The sequence below is a fragment of the Hemiscyllium ocellatum genome, chromosome 3 (assembly GCF_020745735.1).
Source record: "Hemiscyllium ocellatum isolate sHemOce1 chromosome 3, sHemOce1.pat.X.cur, whole genome shotgun sequence".
Lineage (NCBI taxonomy): Eukaryota > Metazoa > Chordata > Chondrichthyes > Orectolobiformes > Hemiscylliidae > Hemiscyllium > Hemiscyllium ocellatum.
Genome location: NC_083403.1, coordinates 11,531,118 through 11,547,854, shown reverse-complemented (window position 1 = coordinate 11,547,854; position 16,737 = coordinate 11,531,118). Strand labels below are relative to the sequence as shown.

General features: G+C 42.5%; 1 protein-coding gene across 8 annotated transcripts in view; it reads right to left on the bottom strand.

Moving 5' to 3' along the window:
- Positions 1–16,737, bottom strand: part of disp1 (dispatched homolog 1 (Drosophila)) — a 335,964-nt gene that overhangs the window by 151,515 nt on the left and 167,712 nt on the right. For 2 of the 8 annotated variants that reach the window (XM_060848440.1, XM_060848476.1), the window contains exon 2: positions 15,610–15,693. The exons of 4 other annotated variants lie outside the window; for them this stretch is intronic. The gene's annotated coding sequence lies outside the window, so the exon portion shown is untranslated. Of the gene's footprint in view, positions 1–4,998; positions 5,088–15,609; positions 15,694–16,737 lie in introns of those variants that run through there. 2 more of the 8 variants (XM_060848482.1, XM_060848448.1) reach the window with 2 other exon arrangements.

Sequence of the window (16,737 nt, the reverse complement as noted above, 5' to 3'; positions counted from 1 at the left end):
GTGTGGCCTACAGAGAATCTGCAGTAGTGAGTACAGTGGGTTCTTTCTTGATTACATGTTTTTGGAGATAAGTCTCTTGATTAAACTTAAAATATAAGCCATAAATATTCATTTAACCTGGGGCAGTGTTTGTAGAGGAATAAGACGGTGTTATTTGCTGGATCTGTAGATTGTGAAGGAGCAAAAATGGCCTTTAAAGGAGTGATATGTGCTTGTTGTCAGATGTGGGAGTTTAAAGAGAGTTTAAGGGTTACTGCGGAGGGGGGGGGGGGGAAAGAGAGACACCCAGGGAGATAGTGAGGACAGAGATCGATCTGAGACTGGTACAGTTGAGAACAGAAGCGAGTCAAACAGTCAGGGCAGGCAGGGACAAAGTAGGACTAATAAATTAAACTGCATTTATTTCAATGCAAGGGGCCTAACAGGGAAGGCAGATGAACTCAGGGCATGGTTAGGAACATGGGACTGGGATATCATAGCAATTACAGAAACATTGCTCAGGGATGGGCAGGACTAGCAGCTTAATGTTCCAGGATACAAATGCTACAGGAAGGATAGAAAGGGAGGCTAGAGAGGAGGGGGAGTGGCATTTTTGATAAGGGATAGCATTACAGCTGTGCTGAGGGAGGATATTCCTGGAAATACATCCAGGGAAGTTATTTGAGTGGAACAGAGAAATAAGAAAGGGATGATAACCTTGTTGGGATTGTATTATAGACTCCCCAATAGTCAGAGGGAAATTGAGAAACAAACTTGTAAGGAGATCTCAGCTATCTGTAAGAAAAATACGGTGGTTATGGTAGGGGATTTTAACTTTCCAATCACAGACTGGGACTGCCATAGTGTTAAAGGTTTAGATGGAGAGAATTTGTTAAGTGTGTACAAGACAACTTTCTGATTCAATATATGGATGTACCTACTAGGGAAGGTGCAAAACTTGACTTACTCTTGGGAAATAAGGCAGGGCAGGTGACTGAGGTGTCAGTGGGGGAGCGCTTTGGGGCCAGTGACCATAATTCTATTAGGTTTAAAATAATGATGGAAAAGGATAGACCAAATCTAAAAGTTGAAGTTCTAAATTGGAGAAAGGCCAATTTTGACGGTATTAGGCAAGAACTTTCAAAAGCTGATTGGAGGCAGATGTTCGCAAGTAAAGGGTCGGCTGGAAAATGGGAAGCCTTCAGAAATGAGATCACGAGAATCAGAGAAATTATATTCCTGTCAGGGTGAAAGGGAAGGCTGGTAGGTATAGGGAATGCTGGATGACAAAAGAAATTGAGGGTTTGGTTGAGAAAAAGAAAGAAGCATATGTCAGGTATAGACAGGATAGAACGAGTAAATACTTAGAAGAGTATAAAGGCAGTAGGAGTATACTTAAGAGAGAAATCAGGAGGGCAAAAAGGGGACATGAGATAGCTTTGACAAATAGAATTAAGGAGAATCCAAAGGGTTTTCACAAATACATTAAGGACAAAAGGGTAACTAGGGAGAGAATGGGCCCCTCAAAGATCAGCAAGGCAGCCTTTGTGTGGAGCTGCAGAAAATGGGAGAGATACTAAACGAGTATTCTGCATCAGTATTTACTGTGGAAAAGGACATGGAAGATGTAGACCATAGGGAAATAGATGGTGACATCTTACAAAATGTCCATATTACACAGGAGAAAATGCTGGATGTCTTGAAACACATAAAAGTGGATAAATCCCCAGGACCTGATCAGGTGTACCCTAGAACTTTGTGGGAAGCCAGAGAACTGATTGCTGGGCCTCTTGCTGAGATATTTGTATCATCGATAGTCACAGGTGAGGTGCTGGAAGACTGGAGGTTGGCTAACATGGTGCCACTGTTTAAGAAGGGCTGTAAAGACAAGCCAGGGAACTATAGACCAGTGAGCCTTACACCGGTGGTGGGCAAGTTGTTGGAGGGAATCCTGAGGGACAGGATGTACATATATTTGGAAAGACAAGGACTGAATAGGGATAGTCAGCTTAGGTTTGTGCATGGGAAATCATGTCTCACAAACTTGATTGAGTTTCTTGAAGAAGTAACAAAGAGGGTTGATGAGGACAGAGCGGTAGATGTGATCTATATGGACTTCAGTAAGGCGTTCGACAAGGTTCCCCATGGGAGACTGATTAGCAAGGTTAGATCGCAGAATACAGGGAGAACTAGCCATTTGGTACAGATCTGGCTCAAAGGTAGAAGACAGAGGGTGGTGGCGGAGGGTTGTTTATCAGACTGGAGGCCTGTGACCAGTGGAGTGCCACAAAGATCGGTGCTGGGCCCTCTACTTTTTGTCATTTACATAAATGATTTGGATGCGAGTATAAGAGGTACATTAACTAATTTTGCAGATGACACCAAACTTGGAGGTGTAGTGGACAGCGAAGAGGGTTACCTCAGTTTACAACAGGATCTGGACCAGATGGGCCAATGGGCTGAGAAGTGGCAGATGGAGTTTAATTCAGATAAATGTGAGGTGCTGCATTTTGGGAAAGCAAATCTTAGCAGTACTTATATACTTAATGGTAAGATCCTAGGGAGTGTTGCTGAACAAAGAGACCTTGGAGTGCAGGTTCATAGCTCCTTGAAAGTGGAGTTGCAGATAGATAGGATAGTGAAGGTGTTTGATATGCTTTCCTTTATTGGTGAGGGTATTGAGTACAGGAGTTGGGAGGTCATGTTGCGGCTGCACAGGACATTGGTTAGGCCACTGTTGGAATTTTGCGTGCAATTCTGGTCTCCTTCCTATTGGAAAGATGTTGTGAAACTTGAAAGGGTTCAGAACAGATTTACAAGGATTTGAGCTATAGGGAGAGGCTGAACAGGATGTGGCTGTTTTCCCTAGAGCAGAGGCTGAGGGTTGACCTTATAGAGGTTTACAAAATTATGAGGGGCATGGATAGGGTAAATAGACAAAGTCTTTTCCCTGGGTTCGGGGAGTCCAGAACTAGAGGGCATAGGTTTAAGGTGAGAGGGGAAAGATATAAAAGAGACCTAATGGGCAACTTTTTCACACAGAGGGTGGTACGTGTATGGAATGAGCTGCCAGAGGAAGTGGTGGAGGCTAGTACAATTACAACATTTAAGAGGCATTTGGATGGGTATATGAATAGGAAGGGTTTGGAGGGATATGAACCGTGTGCTGGCAGGTGGGACCAGATTGGGATGGGATATCTGGTCGGCATGGACGGGTTGGACCAAAGGGTCTGTTTCCATGCTGTACATCTCTATAACTCTATGACTCTATAACAGTGCACCTCGGATTCACGTAGGCAGTGCCAGGATAGCACATCTCTCTCAAACTGTCACAGATGGCTCCATGTATCACTTTTTCATATTGTTAAGGGCCAGGTAAGGAAAATTTGGGGGGTGGAATCGAGACATATGCAGGGGCAGATGTAGAGGCATGTGGGGAAGGGAAGCAGAGGGAGGAGGGTAGGGGAGAGAGGACGATGTAATGGGTTACAACGGGGATGTAACAAATTCCAGTGCTCGCAGAGAAAGAAGGCGCCAGTAAATAGGAGTGCAGTGTGCCTTGACTCTCATTCAAACAACTTTGGTCTAATGCAGACAAAAATGAGCTGGTGAATCCATTTTACTCTTCTTGCTTCATTTCCCACCCCCACAGTTCAGGAATGTGCACTATTTCCCAAAGGAATTCCCAGCTGATTTTGGCCACCTGCAGCTGCTATCTCACTCAGAATGTCTTGCCTCAAGGTCCCAGTTGATTACAAGATTCCCATCTGTTCCATCTTGAGCAGCATTGCTAGTGTCCAGTTCTAAGACACCACCAATTCTAAAGAAAAGGCATTTTTGCCATAATACTCCACATGTATATACGCGCAAAAGATGAACGCACAAAAATAATCACAGGGGGCGGGGTAACACACAGAGGAAGAAAATATGCAAAGTACAAGAGTGCTTCAGTCTGCGTGCAGATGAAGAGTGAGCTAAGAAAGAAAACGAATTAGTGGAGGAGTGTTATTGGGAGGGACTGATACTCAGAGAGGTATGATGTTGAGAAGGTCCAAGATGCCTGTGTAGAAAGAACTGGAGAATGAAAAGTGCAGTAAAACCAAACTCAGCCAAAACAGAAGGCAGGCAAACGGGCTGATCACATACATACACAGTACTTCATACTCAAAGTTTATATTTAATAAAGACTCTCCATACCACACACCTCCATCGCCCACCAACACCACCACCCCACTCCCCACTCCCCCCCCAAACATTCTTCTGAACAAACAAGAATCCTGGCAGCTGTCCCTCAGTATTCCAACCTCGGAATTTAACGGATCCACTGAAACCTTGCAAAGTTACTCTGGGACTGATTTATTGACCAAGTTTACTTACAGCTACTAAGAAAAATAATAAACACGTTTACCAAAAAAAGTGACATAGCTAAGTGGAAACTATACCATGCCAGGGGTTATGACATTTTGACATTTTGTTAGAAAATGTTTACAGAATCCTAGCTAATTACAGAGAGTTCTACCATTTAAAAAAAAGCCTTAAACTCAGAAGTTCATTTGCTATGATGTAGAATGACTTGCTACTCAAATGTGGACAAATTGCATCCTACCGCTTTATTCTCCTGCCTCTCACACATCCACATTCAGCCCAAACGGAGAAGTTTACTAGTCTAACACATCGGAAACAGTAGACATTTTTACACAAGCAAAACAAAGATTCCACATCAACAACTTTTCTAAAAACAGAAACTTCTTGGCAAATAAGATTTTAAAACATTTTTGCTGAATAATCCTGAGAAATGAGTTCCCTAAAACGGACGTTTTTCCAATTTTTTTTACTGCCATTTCCACTGGGAGAGAAATACAATCCCCAGTAATAGAATTATTTCCCTCACTGTTCAGACAACTTACAAAGATTTTTTAGTTGCTAATTTAGGCACTGCATTTGTTATCAAATACAAATACTAGGAACAGCCAGTTATTGTGTTTTTGTACACCACTTACTAAAATCTCCAAACCTTACCTCCTCCTTCTTCCAAAGTAGGTGTAGCAAATACCTCCTCTCACACTCAAGTGAGGAGAGTTCCGTATAGCCCCGTGCTGTATGCAGTATTGTAACAGTGCAGAACAATTAAACATCAGGAATGTACAGCACATTAAAATTACTGGTGCTGACTTAGTAACACAATCAATGACAGGCATGCGTTGATCATTTTGGGCAGGACAAGTTACGTATGGGGCTATAATTTTTAAAGCTAGGCCACTCCTCCTGGAAATGACAGCTGGGTACATCTGCAGCTTAAAAACTCACAAACGTTGAGCTTAAAGAGGACAGCTGCCCTCATGTGTCACATATCTGGCATGAGGCTCACAGCCATGGAAGGGGGATACAGAGAGCAGAGGGAGAGCAAAGCTGAGGAGGAGCAGCTGCTGGAAGGACAAGAGGAATGTGAGTGAGCAGGGAAGGGGAAGCAGGAGGTATGGTGGGGTAAAATGGGATGAAGAGAATGAAGAGGAGGGGAGAGCAAAGGAGGGAAGAAGGCAGAGCAAAGGAAGGGTGCGAAGAAAGTGAAAGAGGGGTGCGAAGAGAGAAGCAAGCAGGAAAGCAGGGCTGCCGGATGTTTTCCAGCTTGTTCTGCTAAGATTACTTACTATTCCAGGTTCATCCTGGATTGCTAAGATAACCATCACCTTCTTCTCTCCTCTGCAATACACCTTTCCAACCTCTCTATCCCCGTCTCCTTTTGCCAATAAAAAAAAGTGTGTAGTACTCATAGAATTTTTCGTTACCAAAATCAAGACAACAGAAGCAGCTCCCTGTCACATCCCTCCCTTCCACCGGCCCATTTGGCCAAATGTCCTTTAATGGTCTCTACACTCCATCTCTGAACTCACATCATCTGTCATTTCTCTGTAATCTCTCCTCATTCCTTCCCTGAATTCATCTTGTCCTTGTCACTCACTGTCCACTCCCTCTATCCTGTTCCATCTAAACTCCTCACTAGCCAACTTTCCTTCCATGTCTCCACGTTAGTCTCTCTCTGCAGATGTTATACTTCTCTCCTTTAAATCTATTTCTCTTTAGGTCTTGATGCCATATGCTAGAAAGTTGCTATCTCAAACTTCCCTCTTCTTCAAAAAGGCCCTGATACTGAATCATAGCCAGAATAGCACTTCCAAAGGCTTCTCTTCCACACAGGTATTGGGACTTCCATTGTCCTGCTAGCAACTACGCTTGGCTCTCTCCAACATCATCTCTATATGCCTCCACTCAGTGAAATTATCCAAAAACACAGCATTAATTTGCAGAAGTACACTGATAATAACCAACCCCATTTTGTCACCACACAGAATGGGCTGTGGATAGGCATATTTATAGAGTCATCGAGTTATAGAGGTGTACAGCATGGAAACAGACCTTTCAGTCCAACCCGTCCATGCCAACTAGATATCCCAACCCAATCTAGTCCCACCTGCCAGCACCCAGCCCATATCCCTCCAAACCCTTCCTATTCATATACCCATCCAAATGCCTCTTAAATGTTGCAATTGTACCAGCCTCCACCACATCCTCTGGCAGCTCATTCCATACACGTACCAACCTCTCGTGAAAAAGTTGCCCCCGAGGTACTCTTTTATATCTTTCCCCTCTCACCCTAAACCTATGCCCTCTAATTCTAGACTCCCCCACCCCAGGGATGAGACTTTGTCTATTTACCCTATCCATGCCCCTCATAATTTTGTAAACCTCTATAAGGTCACCCCTCAGCCTCTGACACTCCAGGGAAAACAGCCCCCACCTGTTCAACCTCTCCCGATAGCTCATATCCTCCAGTACCTGCTGCTTGCCATTATTGTAATGCTAATTGCCGAGCACATGGACAGAAGCAGGATTAAGCCAGTCAAAGAGGAACATGTCCGCATATCTCTTCCTCACTGTCTATTTTGTCTACATGTTCCATGCACGTTGTAGGAGGGAAAGACAACATGTGGGAAAGATAGGATGAACGTATAGGGTTGAATAGCCTATACCTGCTCCTTATTTGACTCCCACATTTGTATGGATTCTGCTAAGGTCAGCTTGCAATGCTCAGCACCAGAGGCAAGCCAAGGCCAGTAATAGTTAAAGCCAACTCCTGAGCTTGCTTCTGGTCCCTAACCACTTCCCTGGTGACCAGGGCTTGGGGCCTGTTCCGTTACTCTTCCCAGGTTTGCTGCTAAAATTGAAAAGACAAGCAACCATTTTACTGGGGGGGGGGGGGGGGGGGGGGGGGAGGGGGCAGGGGAATAAATGATGTTGGCTCTCCTGATTTTAATGGCTATTTCTATTACCCATTTATATTATTGATTTATTCATTTTTATTCTTGTACCAAATTTTCTCTTTCACTGCCCCATCAAGTGAGAGAAAAACTGAAGTGTGGAAAGATTGGACAATCTTGCTGTAAAGCTTTTTGTTTGTTTTTTTTTCTGAAGGCACAGGAGCATCAGTGGCAAAGCCAGCATTTCCTACTGGGTCCTAAATTCAGTAGCTTACTAGGCCATCTCAGAACCACATTGCTGCAGATCTGCTATCACATGTAGGCCACGGTGTCAGCAAACCAGATGGGCTTTTCTGACAATTATCACTACCCAAACAAGTTTTCAATTAATTGAATTTAAATTGGGGTTGGATTTGAAGCCATGCTTCCCAAACATTAGCCCATGCCTCTGGATTACTAGCCAAGTGACATCACTGTGCCACCCTTGACACATGTCCCTATAGCCTGAGGCTATTGGCTTGAGCCAGCCAGATGCTGCTATGCTTTAGTGTAGTCAGTACTTGACTTCACTGAGATGGCATTTATAATCAAATAACAGGTCAGCACTCATCATGTTCTGGAGAGAGTATAAAGACTGTGAGCCAGCAGACAGCAGCTTTCTAGCGAGTGAAAATCACTCTTTCTTAAAGCATGAAAGTGACCAAATTTTGGAGTTAAACTGAAATATTGCTCACAAAGTGCACATTCACAAAGAAGCCAAATTCCCACTTTCATGTGAAATGGATCTTAACACATCAGAAGCTGGATAGTGTGCTGTTCAGCAGAATTTGGACACAGTGTATGTAATCCAGCCCTGGCACTTCTTGGGAAGAGAAGTTATTTCTTTGATATCTTTCTGCATTAACTCATTGGATACTGGAACCGCAAGTCACTTTGGTGAATACAACTCATCTTTTATATCCAATTACAGAACGAAGGGACTCCGAAACACCTCTAAACAATAGCTTAAGGCAGGGAGCCCAGATTTTCATAGAAAATACAGCAGAAGAACAAGCAATTTGCTGATTCTGCTTGAGATTTTAGAGGGTCTAGTCCCAGAGCAGCAATTTGCTGCTTTCGTACCTCTGACTTGTGACATACTCCTGATACCAGGCAGATCACTATGTGAGGGGCACATTGAGTATACTTCAGATACTTTGTTGCTCGAATGTTGTTCAGGTCTTGCTGCATATGGACAGGAACAACTTCAGAATTTCAGTAATCACAAATCATACAATCTCTACAGTGTGGAAGTAGGCTATTCAGCCCATCGAGTTCACGCTGAAGAGCATCCTACCCAGCCTTATCCTCCCTTATCCTTCCAGTACCACTGATCCAGAATCTGGTTTCCAGCATCTGCAGTCATTGTTTTTTACCTCTTATCCTCCCTACCCAATCGCTATAACTCTGCGTTTCCCATGGCTTATCCACCTAGCCTGCACATCCCTGGACACTCTGGGTAATTTAGCATGGCTAATTCACCCTAATCTGCACATCTTTGGACTGTGGGAGGAAACCGGAGTACACGGAGAAAAACTACACAGACACAGAGAGGATGCAAAAAACACCAAACAGACAGTTGCCTGAGGGTGGAATTGAACCTGGGTTCCTGATGCTGTGAGACAACAGTGCTAACCACTGGGCAAACATGCCACCAAGTGGGACTGAACATTGCGATAGGTGAATATCCTCATTCTTTGTCATGGAATGAAAGTCATTGATGCAACAACTGAAGTTGATTGGGCCTCGAGCATTACTCCAAGGACCTCTTGCAGAGATGTCCTGGAACTGAGATGATTGGTCTCCAACGACCACGAGCATCTTATAGAATCATCGAGTCCCTTTTGGTCATTTGGTCCAACAAATCTACACCGACCCTCCAAACAGTAACCCATCCAGACCCATTCCCCAACTCTATTACTCTACATTTACCACTGAATAATGCATCTAACCTACCCATCCCTGAACACGATGGCCAATTTAGCATGGCCATTTCACTAACCTGCACATCTTTGGACTGTGGGAGGCAACCAGATCACCCAGAGGAAACCCACACAGACACGGGGAGAACGTGCAAACTCCACACAGACAGTCACCCAAAGTTGAATCGAACCCAGGTCTCTGGCACTGTGAGGCAGCAGTGCTAACCACTGAGCCACCATGCCACGTGAATTCATGTTAGGTATGATTCCAACCAGCAATTTTTCCCAATTCCCACTAGCTCCAATTTTGTTGGGGACCCTTATACCACAGTCGGCCAAAATCAAGGACAGTCACCCTCAACAACTTAGCTCTGTCCATGTTGGGCTCAAAAGTGCGAAGAGGCCTGGACATTTGAAGGTCAATGGGTAATACAACTTGGGGAAGCAGAGAGAAGTGAGCACATTCAAATCTGGGAGGTAATATGGACCAGCTCCTATAAAAAGACTGTGAATATGCTTTAAGGTAGAACCAGAGTGTAGGGTTTTTGAGTACATTAAAACTCGAATAGGGGATGTCTTCTCTGTAATTTTGAGTACTGGTAATGTTGATTTTATTTTGTCGGTTATATGAAATATCTTAAATCCTGAAACATTGTTGCATGATGTTTTAAATCAGTCACTGAGAATTAAATTATTTTTAAAAGGTTACTGGTCTCTACAGGGATAGTAACATTATGTATTCCTCATTGATCCTCTACCATTGATAATGGTAGAGTGAGGAAAATGCTTAACCATGAGATTAGAGATTGTTGACGAGTAAAAAGCTGATGTTGCCCATGCCGAAATGTTGGTCAGATCTTGTTGCACACACTTCAGTGTTTGAGGAAGTGAAAATGGAATCACAATAATCTAAAAGCATCCCAAGTTTTGAACTCATAATGGAGAGACCAGTCATTGACCAAACAGCTGAAAATGACTGAACCTATGACATTGTCCCAAGAAACACTTGCAGCAATACCCGAGGTTGAAATGACCACCATCCACAGCCATCTGTGTGTGTTAGGTTTGACACTTGTTAGTGGAGTGTTTTTCTATTGATGTACAGCTCAACATTGCAAAGAATTTCTACTTACATTTCAAGGTAACAGGAATGTGATTCAACAATTTCGTGTCAGTAGGATCAAGGCAGAAACTTCACATGTTCAACTCAGCCTTTTTAGATCAAAACTAAAACATCAAATTATCCAGAAACAATGCTGTCCAAAAACAAAATATTTCCTCACTTCATCTTCCCTTTTGAAGTTTAGAAACTGCAGAAAGTCCAGGCATAGCAGCAAGCTTACCTTTAGAGTAGCCTGGAATGCTACAGCTAACTCTTTGTAACAGCTTTATGTCCTCGGGTCAGGAGAGGGTCTCATGACAGACACACAGTAAATAATAGGTGAAGTCAACTGCATGCAATTCATGCTATTTCTGAAAATAAGACAAATGCTGGCATTCAAAATACTTTCTACAAAGTGACAGTGACTAATGAATTTGAATGTTTTTTTCTCTCTGGGTAAAAAGTGTGTTTAACTGTGCCAACAATCATTTTAATCATTTGTGGTGCAGGAGGAAATAACAGATCTCAAATCAACTGTATGATGATATTTGTGAGCTAGGGCTTTTAAAAATAGGGTTGACCTATATTTCTGCATTTAATTGGTTAATTATTAGATTTCGATACTTTGAACATTAGAAACAAAAGGTTATAATCCGAGGTCCATTGAAACATTTGGCAAACTGTGTAATGGATCAATGACACACTAATTGGGCACTAACCTGTACAGGCTGGACAGCCGATCAGCTTTAAAAGAGCTGACGCTGAACAACCTTCAGCCATTAGATGTGGCAGACACTTTTAATGAACACCATACCGAGAACATTGGTATTGTTGCATTTTTTTTCATTTCTTGAATTATTGCAGATATATCAACATACATGAATCTGGTGAACTACAACCTTAAATACCTCTGTGTGAATAAGTGGCTTAAAGTGATCAGAACTGGACACTTAATATTCAAGTCTAGAAAGTATTCAGAAAAGGGAATAAAAGAGAACTGGGGTGACAGGACTGTTTAGGGAAGACATTGTAGCATTGAAAAGGGAGGAGTAAGGACAGAATCCATTTGGTTAGAGTTGAGAATTACAATGGTGTCACACAAGCTATTTGGAGGGGCTGAATAGGCTGGGACTGTTTTCCCTGGAGCGTTGGAGCCTGAGGGGTGGCCTTATAGAGATTTATAAAATCATGAGGGGCATGGATATGGTAAAAAGGCAAAGTATTTTCCCTGGGGTCAGGGAGTCCAGAACTACAGGTTTAGGGTGAGGGGGGAAAAAATATAAAAGGGACCTATGGGGCAACTTTTTTCACACAGAGGGTGGTGCGTGTATGGAATGAGCTACCGGAGGAAGTGGTACAATTGCAACATTTAAAAGGCATCTGGATGGGCCTGAGTAGGAAGGGTTTGGAGGGATATGGGCCGGGCTCTGGCAAATGGGACTAGATTAGGTTAGGATATCTGGTCGGCATGGACGAGTTGGACCGAAGGGTTTGTTTTCATGCTGTACATTTCTATGACTGTTGTGGTTCTGCTCGCCGAGCTGGAAGTTTTTGCTGCAAACGTTTCGTTCCCTGGCTAGGGAACATCATCAGTGCTGTTGGAGCCTCGTGTGAAGCGCTGCTTTGATGTTTCTTCCGGTATTTATATTGGTTTGTTCTTGCCGCTTCCGGGTGTCAGTTTCAGCTGCAGTGATTTGTATGTGGGGTCCAGGTCGATGTGTCAACGGATACCCGAGCTACAAATCTTCAATCAGATTTTAATTTCTATGACTACTTGAGATGAACTATAGGCATCCAGCTAGCAAGGGACCAATAGGGAAACAAATTGGAAGGGAAATCACAGATGAGCTTGGGGATTTTGGGGCATTTTAATTACCAAATATTGGAATGGTAGATCAACTGTCTATGAAGGAACATTTTTGTCAAGGTGATCATCATATAAAGTTTGGGTTGGTAATAGAAAAAAAAGTAATGAATTATGTAACGTGTACCGCATAGATTGGAAGAGGGCTACTTTCAATAATAATTAGAACACACCTAGTCAGCTAAAATAATTTAAAGACCGACAGGAAGAACTGCAATGGAACAGTGAGTGACCTGTAAGGAAGAGATGCTTCACATGCCAGTTACATAAGTTCCAGCAAGGGCAAAACTGTCAGAAGACCAAAGCCAGAGCTCCTTGGATGATGCTGGAAATAGATTTTTCTGTTTCGGTTTTAAAAGCTGAGTATACTAATGAGTCAAGGACTGTTATAGCAGCACATGTCCAGGAGCAAAGAGGTACGATACTCAACTAAGGAAACTACTTTGTAATTGTATGTTATCAGTCTCTCTGCTAAGTAACTCCGTTTAAAATCTGCAAATAAATTGAATTTGTGCTACTTACTAATCCACACTGAGAAAGTTCACTCTTGGTTAAAGAAAAGAACATAGAAATAACACAGACATTATGATGAAACAAAAAAAAGAGTCTGATGGACATCAGATGAATTTTCAAATGTGAACCAGGTCAAAACCAATGTGTTTGGAGAAATGCATTTGTACCTAATGAGCACACTTTGCTTATTTAGGAGATAAAACATTGAAAATATTGGCAGGAGTAGAGCAGCTGGCCATTTGAGTATGCTGTGCCATACAATATGATCATGATTGTAGCCCAGGCAGCCCAGTATCTTGATCCTGCTTTCTCCTGCATACACTCTAACCCCTCCAGCTTTAAGAACTATATCTAATTCCTTCCTGAAAATATTTAATGTTTTGGCCTCAAATGCTTTCTGTGTCAGAGAACGCCACATACTGTCTCTTCGTGAAGACATTTCTCCTCTTTTCAGTCCTGATTGGTTTACCCTGTTCCCACAGATTGTGACCACCAGTCCTGGACTCCCTGGGAATATCCCTTCTGTATTTACCCCCATCTAGTCCTGTTAGAATTTAATGTTGTTAGAATCATGTGATCTCCACCTCTGCTGTAAATGCTTTCAATTTGATTAGAGGCAACCATTAAACAATTGACATGAAAAGCAGTATCAGAAGAGGGAACTAAGACTGAGTGAAATTTCAGAGCTGTACAAAAGTCAGCTACTGCAAAAAAATTAAACCATAGTCTGCAAATTTCAATTACTGGGGGAGTTAGAAAGACTGTAAACGTTACAGTTCCAGATGCTGTAGAAATGAAATGAGGTATGAAACAGAATTGGAATTTGTTCCAGTCTTTGTTGTAAAAGTATGAAATAGCTATAGATTGAATAAAAAGACTGAGAACTAAAGTGCTCCAAGCTAGATCTCAGAAGCTGAGCGTTTGAAGGATTTGAAGACATGTTTGAATCTTATATGCACAGTATGGGTTCAACGTCAGAGCTCATGAGAGGGGGAGACTATTGGTCAGTATGTGACAGCACTGACACATCAAGCTAAATCTTGTGAGTTTGGACAATTGAAAGATGATCTCATCAGAGACAGGATTCTCTTAGGCATATGTGGTCCTGATAGAACAGCACATCTACTGAAGGAGGAGAAATGGACATTGAAGGAAAGCGCAGGAGCTTGGGGGCTGTCAATAATCAGCTGAATGGATTAATTGGTGAATGGTGGAGGCTTTACATTATGCTGAGAACCAATCCAGGCTGAAGGAGAACAAAGCACTGGGGAAAAAAAGGAAGACATATTTGCTCAAGGACCAATGAAAGATCAAGGCCAAGAGCAGGATGTCAATATTGTCGAGGACATCAGACCAAAGACAAGAAAGCATGTCCAGCATGTGGAAATCAATGTTTAACTGCAAGATGCTCCATCACTTTACTCACAAGGGTTTAGCTAAAAAGAAGCAAAGCCAGCTTAGAAGCTAGCTGCTGAAGAGATGTCAGATAACAATACCGACAAATCACTCGACACCATTGAAGAGATTGGCATTGTCAAGTTTAAAGATGAGGAATGGTTTGTGATTGTTAGAATGCTGACTACAGAAGGAGAGCATTAAGTAAACATGAAGTGTCAGGTAAACCGTGAAATTATGTTTAACACGATGAGCTTGCAGACCAGAACAAAGTGGCTCAAAATGGTGACTCTAAAATCTAGTCTTGAAATATAGGGATTGGTTGAAAGCTTGTCTTTCCTTTCAAGTACAAGCACTTCTAGATTAAATCTTACAAAATCTCCCATATCACTGCTAGGACTAAAGCAATTGATACACGAGTACAAGATGATGTTGCATAAAAATACATACTCTTTAATTCAAGAAGTCATTCATGTTCTGCATTTCCAAAATTAATGACTTATATTTTTTATAATGAGGTGCAGGTGAATTTATGGATAGCAAGAAACAATGCTCTTAAGTAGCACTAACCCATCTATAAGTGCTGTTTCAAGATACAATCTGCGTCAACCATGTTATAGTGGGATCACAGTATATTGTGGTTATAAGAACAGATCACAGATGAGGTATTCTGTGGTGAGTGACTCAACTCCTGATTCCCTAGTTATTCCACATTGATACAATACAATACAGGAGTGTAATGGAATACTTGCCATTGCCTAGATGAGTACAGTTCCAACAACACAACAACCACCTTCAACAATCACACCCTCCCCAGTGGGCACTCAGTACCACTTAAAAGCAGCACCGCAATAACTTGCATGGCTTGCTCAACAGCACTAGCCTCAACAATGACATCTATCACCAAGAAAGATACAGAAAGCAGCTGCTGAAGAATCTGACAAGCATGTTCCTTCTCCTCTCTTTGCCATTCTAACGTGGAATCATGTTGCTTTTCCTTCACTGTTGCTATGTAAATCCTGGAACACACACTTTCACTGCGGGCAGTAACTCCATCACACACTGGATGTAGGGTTAAAGAAAGCAGCTCAAAACAAACTTCTGAAGGCAATTGGGGCGGCATCGTGGCACAGTGGTTAGCACAATGCCAGGGATCTGGGTTCAATTCCAGCCTTGAGTGACTGTCTATGTGGAGTTTGCATGTTCTTCCTGTGTCTGCGTGGGTTTCCTCCCATCGTCCAAAGCTGTGCAGGTTAGGTGGGTTGGCCATGCTAACTTGCTCCATGGAGTCCAGGATGGGCAGACTAGGTGGAATAGCCATGGTAAATGTGGGGTTACAAGGATAGGGTCAGGGGTGGGTCTGGGAAGGAAGCTCTTCAGTGGGTTAATGCAAACTCCATGGACTGAATGGCCTCTTTCCGTATTGTAGGGATTCTCTGATTCTAACAAATTAGAGTGACCCCATATTGTGAGACTGACATTTGTTTCTAAACAATCTAATTTCATGCTTTCAACCGTTCCTATTTTGTGGCACCTTACCTCTTCGGCTACAAGAGCAGGCCAGAGAATGGGTATTGCACAGCAAGTGACTCAACTCCCGACTCCTCAAAGTCTTTCCACCACCTACAAGGCACAACGCAGGCGTTAACATTGGGAAGGCAGGACTAGGAGCTCATTCCAAGACAAAATAAATCAAACTGAGTAAATTTAGTTTGTCCACTCTCGTTTTGAGTAAAACAGCCAGTTTGTATGTATGACAGAATTATTACACAAGAATAAGAAAAATTACGAAAGTAATTTTCACAATTCCCTTAAAGGGGTGCAGATCTGCATTGCACTTATGTGATATTATTCTGGAAGGACGGTTTATGTGCTACATTCCTTTGATTTTCATCTTTAGTTTTTTTTTCTATTCAAGGATCCAAGCTCTACACAAAAGGCGTTGAGGAAGGTGCTTAATGTGTCACAGTCAGAGTCATACAACAGCGACCCTTCAGCCCACCAAGCATGTGCTGACCTACCTATACTCATCTCACTTTCCAGCACTTGACCCAAAGCCTTGAACGTTATGACACTTCAACTGCTCATCCACGTACTTGAAAGTTGTGAGGTTTCCCACCTCTACTACCCTCTGACGTAGTGCATTCCAGATTCCCACCACCTTCTGGGTGAAAAACATTTCCTCAAAATCCCTCTCAGAACTTTGACTTTAAAACTATGCCCTCTCATTATTGACCCTTTAACTAAGGGGAATAGCTGCTTTGTATCCACCCTGTTCAAACCCCTCTATAATCTTACACACATCTATCAGGTTCTTCCTTAGCCTTCTCTGTTCTAAAAAAAAATCTGAGTTTATCCCACCTTTTTTCATAACTAAATTGCTCCACATAAACGGATGGACCACGATGGGAGTGGCCCGGCTTGCCCTACAGCTGGGTAGTACAGGGTGAAGTTGAATAATTCCATTGTCCAGCGATGTTTTGTGCTAGGCAGATCAAAAGAGGTACAACAATACATTTAGCTTAAAATTAAGGGTGCGAGCAGCAGAGAACCTTATAGCAAATGTTCTGGCGGCATTGATGATTACCAGAGGATAGAGTTAAGGGCTCGAGTCTTTGTTGTTTGATACTACGAGTATGGTTTACTCAGCTTTATAAATACAGATTC